We start from the raw sequence: 10567 nt of genomic DNA, 5'->3' as shown, positions 1-10567 counted from the left end.
TACTAGGAATCTTGAAATGAACAGAACCCAACTTTGACCTGCAGTACTTCACAGTTTGGTCCAGAAAACAAACAAAAGTATAACAGAGAGATAGATGCTAAAAATAAGGCATGTACTTGGCACCTTGGATGAACCAAGAAGAGATTTAACACAGCATGGAATGTCAATGTAGCTTTATAAGAGTTGACATTTGAGCTGAAAAAAAAGGATGAACCTGAACTCTCCTGTTGAGCAAAAGTTGGCTGAGGACAAACCATGGAAAGAAAATAGCATGTGAAGTGGCACAGTGTAAAAACACAGCATATATTAGCAAAATTTTTCTGGCATGGTAAATTAAGGACAATCATTAACGATGAAGTCAGAACAAGAGGTAAGGGCCAGATCATAGAGGGATTATGTGTCATTCCATGGAATTGGGTTTTGGATCGGTAGATCCAAGTTGGCACACAGGTTTTACCTTGTCTTTTATCTATAACAGATTGCAGCATATCCCTGAAACTCTGTGCTAAAATGGATTCAGACTGTGTTTATTCTTAATTTATAAAGTCCACCGTGGGAGAGTAGAGAGGTAGATACATGATTGAATCTTTGCAATGAATTAGCATCTATAAGGTTCACATAGAAGTAATTCGGTTACTGAAGACCATCCACAAATACCCAGGTTTTCTATTTCTTTGTCTCATGGAAAAAAAAAATCAACAATATCCAAACACACACAATTAACACATGCACAGAATTTGGTTAACTGTTGCATCAGTGAGATAAGTGTGTGAGACAGAATTCAGATCTGAAAGCAGGAGACAGAATACATCTTTCTAAAAACAATAAATAAAAAGAACATAATCCTTTTGGGCCTGAAGGACCTTCCTCCCTTCTTTTGGCCATGCAAAGAGGAAATGTATTTATTTTAGATAAAGTAAATTAAAACAAGAAACTTCGAATAAGAGCATGGAAAAAATGCGAATCTAAGTTCCACCATTCAGGAGTAACTGTTATTAACAATTAGGGTCCTCGTTCCAGATAGCATTCCATGTCTAATCACAGAGAAAAGATTGAGAGATGAGTGGTTTGGGGATTAATGTGTTTCAGAAGCAAAACTTATGAGGATGAAATTCTATTATTGTCTATTGCATATTTATTTACAGGAAATGCTACTATTTTATAGGACATTCCTAGATGGACAAACCTAATGGCTACCATGGAGGCAAGAGAATGGCCACAAACTGAAGCTGTAGTACCTACAATATATTCATTACAGTTTCAAAAATTGTGTTTGTATGATTTGCATTTTGTCCAGTCACACAGCTGATGGAGACAATAACATAATCAATGCCTGACCTAAGGTAATGTTGACTGTGTGGTACAGATCTCTGCCATGGCCCATTGGTTTGAGATTTGTCTTCAAATACAGAGAATTTATTTCTGAAAGACAGAAGAAACATTTGTCTAGGGAAATAATGTCTTTATCAACATTTTGCTAAACCATTAGAAAATGAGATACCATACTTTTATCATATGTTTCCCTTTATAAACATAATCTATAAATATTGAATCTAAAACAAAAAGCCTGAATCAGAACTCCTGGATGGCTCAGTCGGTTATATGACTGACTTATTATTTCAGCTCAATTCATGAGTCCAGCGTCCTGGCACTCTGTGCTCAGCAAGGAATCTGCTTGAAATTCTCTCTCTCCTTCTGCCCCTCCCACTGCTCTTGCTTTCTTTCTAAAAATAAACAAATAAATCTGAAAAATAATAAAATAAATTTTAAAAATCTGAATTAATTGAGCTGACCAATAATTTGATTACATCACATAATAAGTAGACTTCTCTGATTTTTAAATTTTGTAAATTATTTGGGATGTTATTATTTGCATTGCATTCCAATAAATGTTAAAGGATTCCCAGTTTAATCTTATCTTCAGGGAATCCAGTGCTTTACAACTCTCCTTATAGATCTGGAAATCTAAAAGTAGAGTGCACAGAAACTGCAAAAAATTCAAAAACAGTGATCAAGAAAAGGAATAGAATGCCCCAGGATCTATCCTGGCAACCAGAAAGTTCAGAGACCTTTGATTTTATACATAAAACCATTATAAGAATGACTCACATCAGAGGATTACAGCACTTAAAGAAAAAAGAAAATCAATGTTTAGAGATCTCAAGGAAAATTACATTAATTTCAGACAGCAATTTCCAAACAATCAATAGTGCACTGTCATAATTCATTATTAAACATCATATGACTCTAAGCAGACCGTAGTCAGTTGAGTTATATTGTTACATAAGAATGTAATGGAAACAATTATTATCTATTTTCATACAGAACTATAAAGTCACATATACTAAAAATTGTTTGATAGTTCATACTTAAACAGTGTCAGAGGAAGCATAAGAACAAAGGGGCTAGGAGGAAATGTCAGGGTGAATGAAAACCACCTAGCCATGACTGACTTTTGTGTGTTCCCCATAGGCATCTTTATTTAAAAGGGCCAGGGAAGGAGGTGCCAATCAAAGGCTACATTGCTTTTATGTATGACATCTTCCCTTAAGAAAATAATTCTGGATTATTTCAAAGGGCCATCCACTAACTAGTAAGAAGAACATACTGTATCATATATTTTACCATTTAACACAAAAGCTGCAAGATTCTTGACAGGGATTTACTGCAGCTGGCATCTCTTACGGTCTGCAATATGACATAAATCTACTTTTCTAATGTAACTTGAGTAAATATATGTCTGGTAGGAAATATTTTATCTGATGGGCATTCCAATGAAAAAAATTTATTTCTAAAGTGGGAGGAACTTAAAGTGGTAAGAAATACGAATATATATATATATATATATATATATATATATATATATATATATAATCAGCCCCCACCCAGGAAAACAGTAAAGATATAGCAGCTGCCAAGAGAAAATCCAGAATAGAACAAGTTATGTTTATAAATTAAAAAATAAAAACATGATGAGAGTCTTAATAGATTTGTTTATTTGAAGGCTATAAATACCAAGAAAGGGTTTTTTGGGCACTTCTATATTTTTGTTTGAGGATAGAAATATTAACAGTAATGGGGTGAATCACAGAGGCAAGGAAAACCTACAGTCACAGACCTGTGAACTGTATAAAGGCATATAAACTTCACAATAAAAATTCAAGAAGTGTGCATTCTGAGATGAAAAATGATAAATTTAATCTCAAGGTTTGATTGGCTTCAAATTGATGGTATGGAAGGAAAGAGAAACACCATAACAGACTAGATACAAAGTCCCAGCCATCCTAGTGCCTAATCCGTAATTCAGATGGCTGGGAAATTGACTCTCCAGATTCACGGCACTGACTGGAGTGCAATTAGTTTCTGGTCTGCTCCCACCCTGCAGGGTAGGTGCAGGTGTAGGTTCTCCCTAGACAAATTTCCCATTCAGAGGAATCTTTGAGGTCACAAAAGTTATGCTCCTGGACTGAAGAGGAAATTGGGCAAGCACTCAGAGGATAAAGCAAAACAACGGAGGAAAATAACAGATATCCTTCCAAATGATTGAATTCCAATCAGTTTCTGCTTGTGCTGCTATACAATACTCTACTCACATTTTCAAAGGCTTTTCACAGAAGCACTAGGAATACAGCTCAGCATAGATATTTAAAACAAATGTGATACTAACCATGGAGACCATTATGAGGATAAAAATTAGTATGGTACCACTCAAAATTTTGCATTTTAACAGAACTTTTGGCATGCAAGACAGATTTTAAATTAATATTTTATTTCATTTTATAACAACTCTATTTGGAGGAAATCTCCAAACAAATTATTCAAAAAAAAAAAATCAACTTATGAAGATAAGAAATGAAGTCCCTGGAATCCGACAGTAGCGAAGCATCCAGTGGATTATGCTACTGCTTATATCTTCTCAAAATGTTTCCTATTAACACAGCTAAAATGACTGATATTTGTCAATTTAAATAAACATTTATTAAGAGTCTAGTATATGTAAGACACTGTGCTAAAATCATGAATATGTAGAAATGAGGAAGAAACGGTTCATCTCAAGGGAAAAAAAAAGCACAAGAAATAGTTCATTTCATTATATCCAATAGGGAGCTAGAAATGCAAACATATAGATTAAAATGGAATATTAATGTTTCTGATGGCTGAGGTATAAGTTATAGAGGTAATGTAGTAGGAAGTGACAGTCACTCTGTCAGAGTGAGGAACAACATTTTCTGGGGATAACATTACTTCAAAATGACATTTAATGTTTTGGAATCTTTATAATCAATGGATATTGATAACTTTTCTGTTTGATAACTCATTGAAGTTTAATGAAAGTTACAACTCAACTCAATAAACATGTACTAAAGCCCCCCCCCCCGACGTTACACCAAGAATTATGAATGAAAGCACAGTGCAAGACCCCCTGAAAGTTATAGAATGGAAGGGGATATAAACACATAGGAGGAAGGTTTCAACACAATGTGGCAATGTTCTGACAATGAATAGCATAGTGTGCTCAGGGACTCCTTAACTTTAGTCCTTAAACTCCTTGACCTGAGAGATCATACAGAAGGGGTCAGAGGAGCTTCTGAGAGTATCATAGTTGAGCTGGGTACTAATTATGTAATAGGATTTAGCCTGGGGAAAACAAATGGGGGTGTTTGTTTGGAAGGGAAAAAAGATGGGAGGGTATGGTGGTTGTAAAGAAAACATTCCAGATAGGAGAAACATAATCTTGCAGGGGATATGAAGAAAAAAGATGCTCTATGGTATACACAGGGCTGGAGGAATGAAGGATTGATAGGTTATTGGCTGTTGAAGGACACAATCACCTTAGTGTTTCCAAAAAAAAAAAAAATACACTTGTTATATGAAATTTTTTTTAAGATTTTATTTATTTGACAGACAAGAGATCACAAGTAGGCAGAGCAGCAGGCAGAGAGAGAGAGGAGGAAGCAGGCTCCCTGCTGAGCAGAGAGCCCGATGTGGGGCTCGATCCCACGACCCTGAGATCATGACCTGAGCCGAAGGCAGAGGCTTTAACCCACTGAGCCACCCAGGTGCCCCTATATGAAATTTGCTTTGAAAGGAATAGTATTTGAGAGAGGACAGTAGATAGAAGGCTATTTTAGAGATCCCAGTGAGAGGTAATGAAGACCTGGTTAAGACAGATGTAGAAGCAATTGAGAGGAAGAGCAGGTCCAATAAATATTTTGACAATAAATTGATAAGATGCCTTTATTGTTGTGGGAAGGTAAAAGTTTATGGCCTACCCAACTTGATGATTTCACATGACAGTAATTTAGTGGAATAATAACATTACTTCCTTGCTTTAAAATATAAATTCTACCTATAGAGCATGATTCTAAAGGTGCTCTGTTTCTCTAATCCTCTGTAGCCAAAAAAATCCATATATGTGTGTATATCTATGACTTTAAGCTCTCTCTCTTCATACATCTCTGTACTTTTCTTTGCTTCCCTCTACTCTCTCCCCCTCTCCTATATCTATCTATCTATAATCTATCATGTCTCTAGCATCTATTTCTCTATTTCTATTTCTGCCTTCTTTGATTTAAAGCTTTATGTTATTGTCCCTCAAACAAAAATGCAATTTTTATTATTATTATTAATTGATGCTATGTTAGTCACCACACAGTATATCATTCGTTTTTGATATAGTGTTCCATGATTCATTGTTTACATGTAACACCCAGTGTTCCATGAAATACGTGCCCTTCTTAATACCTATCTCCCATCCAGTATATCCCCCACACTCCCTCCCCTCTAAAACCCTCAGCATGTTTCTTAGACCCCGAAGATGCAGATGTAGTGAAAAGAAGGGCTATATGCACCCCAATGTTCATAGCAGCAATGACCACAATAACCAAAATGTGGAAAGAGCCAAAACGTCCTTCAAAAGAAGACTGGATAAAGAAGATGTGGTCCACATATACAATGAAATATTACTCAGCCATCAGAAAGGATGAATACCCAACTTTTCCACCAACATGGATGGGACTGGAAAAGTTTATGCTGAGTGAAATAAGTCAAGTAGAAAAAGTCAACTATTATGAGGTTTCACTTACTTGTGGAACAAAAATTCTAAGAGCGTTGTTATCAGTTATTTTATTAATTATTTTTATTAATATAAAATGTATTATTTGCCCCTGGAGTACAGGTCTGTGAATTGTCAAGCTTACACATATCACAGCACTCACAATATCACATACCCTCCTCAATGTCCATAACCCAACAACCCCCAGTAACCCTCAGTTTATTTTGTGAGATTAAGAGTCTCTTATGATTTGTCTCCCTCCTGATTTCATCTTGTTTCATTTTTTCCTTCCCTACTCCACAAACCCCCCATCCTGCCTCTCAACTTCCTCATATCAGGGACATCATATGATAATTGTCTTTCTCTAATTGACTTATTTCACTCAGCATAATACCCTCTAGATCCATCCACATCATTGCAAATGGCAAGATTTCATTTATTTTGATGGTTGCATAATATTCTATTGTGTGTGTGTGTGTGTGTTTATTTGTGTGTATGTGTGTGTGTGTATCACATCTTCTTTATCCGTTCATCTGTTGATGGACATCTAGATTCTTTCCATAGTTTGGCTATTGTGGACATTGCTGCTATGAACATTTTGGTGCACATGCTGCTTCAGATCACTACATTTTTATCTTTAGGTTATATATCCATTAGTGCAATTGCTGGGTCATAGGGTAGCTCTATTTTCAACTTTTTGAAGAACCTCTATGCTATTTCCCAGAATGGCTGCACCAGCTTTCATTCCCACCAACAGTATAGTAGGGTTCCCCTTTCTCCACATCCTCATCAACATCTGTCATTTTCTGACTTGTTAATTTTAGCCATTCTGACTAGTATGAAGTAGTATCTTATTATGGTTTTGATTTGTATTTCCCTGATGCAGTGATGCAGAGCACTTTTTCATGTGTCTGTTGGCCATTCTAGATGTCTTCTTTGCAAAAATGTCTGTTCATATCTTCTGCCCATTTCTTGATTGGATTATTTGTTCTTTGGATGTTGAGTTTAATAAGTTCTTTACAGATTTTGGACACTAGCCCTTTATCTGATATGTCATTTGCAAATATCTTCTCCCATTCTTTTTTTTTTTTTTTCTTAAAGATTTTATTTATTTATTTGACAGAGATCACAGGTAGGCAGAGAGGCAGGCAAAGAGAGAGAGGGGAAGCAGGCTCCCTGCCGAGCAGAGAACTGGATGTGGGGCTCGAACCCAGGACCCTGAGATCATTACCTGAGCCAAAGGCAGAGGCTTAACCCACTGAGCGACTCAGGCGCCCCATCTTCTCCCATTCTGTCAGTTGTCTTTTGGTTTTGTTGACTGTTTCCTTTGCTGTGCAAAAGCTTTTTGATCTTAATGAAGTTTGAATAGTTCATTTTTGCACTTGCTTCCCTTGCCTTTGGCCATGTTCCTAGGAAGAAGTTGCTGTGGCTGAGGTCGAAGAGGTTGCTGCCTGTGTTGATCTCAAGGATTTTGATGGATTCCTTTCTCATACTGAGGTCTTTCATCCATTTGAGTCTATTTTTGTGTGTGGTATAAGAAAATGGTCCAGTTTCATTGTTCTGCATGTAGCTGTCCAATTTTCCCAACACCATTCGTTGAACAGACTGTCTTTTTTCCCATTGGCCATTCCTTCCTGGTTTGTCAAGAAGTAGTTGACCATAGAGTTGAGGGTCTATTTCTGCACTCTCTATTCTGTTCCATTGATCTATGTGTCTGTTTTTGTGCCAGTACCAAACTGTCTTGAAGACTAAAGCTTTGTGATAGAGCTTGAAGTCTGGAATTATGACGCCACCAACTTTAGCTTTCTTTTTCAACATTCCTCTGGCTATTTGGGGTCTTTTCTAGTTCCATATACATTTTAGGATTATTTGTTCCATTTCTTTGAAAAAAAAAAAATAACGGAATTTTGATAGGGACTGCATTAAATGTGTAGATTGCTTTAGGTAGCATAGACATTTTCACAATATTTGTTCTTCCAAGCCATAAATAAGGAACGTTTTTCCATTTCTTTGTGTCTTCCTCAATTTCTTTCAAGAGTACTTTATAGTTTTCTGAGTACAGATTCTTTGCCTCTTTGATTAGGTTTATTCCTAGGTATGTTATGGTTTTGGGTGTAATTTTAAATGGGATTGACTCCTTAGTTTCTCTTTTTTTCTGTCTTGTTGTTGGTGTATAGAAATGCAACTGATTTCTGTGCTTTGATTTTATATCCTGACACTTTACTGAATCCCTGTATGAGTTCTAGCAGTTTTGGAATGCAGTCTTTTGGGTTTCCACATAAAGTATCATATCATCTGCAAAGAGTGAGAGTTTGACATCTTCTTTGCTGATTTGCATGCCTTTCATTTCTTTTTGTTGTCTGATTACTGTGGCTAAGACTTCTAGTACTATGTTAAATAGCAGCGATGATAGTGGACATCCCTGCCGTGTTCCTGACCTCAGGATAAAAGCTCTCAGTTTTTCCCCATTGAAAATGATATTCACTGTGGGTTTTTCATAGGTGGCTTTGATGATATTGAGGTATATACTCTCTCTCTCTCTCTCTCTCTCTCCCTCTCTCTCTCTCTCTCTCTCTATATATATATATATATATATATACCCTCGCTACACTTTGAAGAGTTTTTATCAAGATAGGATGCTGTACTTCATCAAATACTTTCTTTTAACATCTATTGAGAGTATCATATGATTCTTGTTCTTTCTTTAATTAATATAATGTATCACACTGATTGATTTGATTGATTTGTGAACCAACCTTAGAGCCCAGGAATAAATCCCACTTGGTCGTGGTGAATAATCCTTTGAATATACTGTAGGATCCTATTGGCTAGTATTTTGGTGAGAATTTTCCCATCTGTGTTCATCAAGGGTATTGGTCTGTAATTCTCTTTTTTGACGGGGTCTTTGTCAGGTTTTGGGATCAAGGTAATGCTGGCCTCATAAAATGAGTTTCAAAGTTTTCCTTCCATTTCTGTTTTTTGGAACGGTTTCAGGAGAATAGGTATTAATTGTTCTTTAAATGTTTGGTAGAATTCCCCTGGGAAGCCGTCTGATCTTGGGCTCTTGTTTGTTGGGAGATTTTTATGACTGCTTCAATCTCCTTACTGGTTATGGGTCTATTCAGGTTTTCTATTTCTTCCTGGTTCAGTTTTGGTAGTTCATACCTTTCTAGGAATGCATCCATTTCTTCCAGATTGTGAAATGTGCTGGCACATAGTTGCTCATAATATGTTCTTATAATGTGTTTGCATTTCGTTACTGTTGGTTGTGATCTCTCCACTTTCATTCATGATTTTATTTATTTGGGTCCTTTTTCTTTTCTTTTTGCTAGGTCTGGCCAGGGGTTTATCAATCTTATTAATTCTTTCAAAGAACCAGCTCCTAATTTCATTGATTTGTTCTATTGTTCTTTGGTTTCTATGTTATTGATTTCTGCTCTGATCTTTATTACTTCCCTTCTCCTGCTGGGTTTAGGCTTTCTTTGTTGTTCTTTCTTCAGCTCCTTTAGGTGTAGGGTTAGGTTATATATTTGACACCTTTCTTGTTTCTTGAGAAAGGTTTGTATTGCTATATACTTTCCTCTCAGGACTGCCTTTGCAGTGTCCCCCAGATTTTGAACAGTTGTGTTTTCATTTTCATATGTTTCTATGAATTTTTTAAATTCTTCATTAATTTCCTGGTTGACCCATTTATTCTTTAGTAGGATGATCTTTATCCTCCATGTATTTAGTTTCTTTCCAACTTTCCTCTTGTGATTAAGTTCTATCTTCAAGGCATTGTGGTCTGAAAATATACAGGGAATGATCTCAGTCTTTGGTACCAGATGAGACCTGATTTGTGACCAAGGATGTGATCTATCCTGGAGAATGGTCCATGTGCACTAGAGAAGAATGTATATTCTGGGAATGTTCTGAATATATCTGTGATGTCCTACTGGTCCAGTGTGTCATTTAAGACCTTTATTTCCTTGTTGATCTGTTGCTTGGATGATCCGTCCATTTCAGTGTGGGCCGCGTTAAAGTCCCCTACTATGTTGTATTATTGTTGATGTGTTTCTTTGATTTTGTTATTAATTGGTTTATAGAGTTGGCTGACCACGTTAGGGTCATAGATATTTAAAATTATTAGATCTTCTTGTTGGAAAGACCCTTTAAGTATGATATAGTGTTCTTTCTCATCTCTTATTATAGTCTTTGGCTTAAAATCTAATTGATCTGGTATAAAGATCCCTACCCCTGCTTTCTCTTGATGTCCATTGACATGGTAAATTGTTTTCCACCCCTGCACTTTAAATCTGGAGGTGTCTTTGTGTCTAAAGTGAGTTTCTTGGGCACCTGTGTGGCTCAGTGGTTAAAGCCTCTGCCTTCAGCTCAGGTCATGATCTCAGGGTCCTAGGATTGAGTCCCGCATCAGGCTCTCTGCTCAGCAGGGAGCCTGCCTCCTCCTGTCTCTCTCTGCCTGCCTCTCTGCCTACTTGTGATCTGTCAAATAAAAAAAAAAAAATCTTTAAA

General features: G+C 36.5%; 1 pseudogene; it reads left to right on the top strand.

Annotated features, from left to right (window-relative positions):
* Window positions 1-352: 352 nt before the first annotated feature.
* LOC116858980 overlaps window positions 353-10567 on the top strand; it is a 44148-nt pseudogene continuing 33933 nt past the window's right edge.

This window comes from Lontra canadensis, unplaced genomic scaffold (assembly GCF_010015895.1).
Source record: "Lontra canadensis isolate GAN:19392208 unplaced genomic scaffold, GSC_riverotter_1.0 scaffold145, whole genome shotgun sequence".
Taxonomy (NCBI): Eukaryota; Metazoa; Chordata; class Mammalia; order Carnivora; family Mustelidae; genus Lontra; species Lontra canadensis.
The sequence above is the reverse complement of the archived record's forward strand: the minus strand, read 5'-3'. Positions and strand labels throughout refer to the sequence as shown.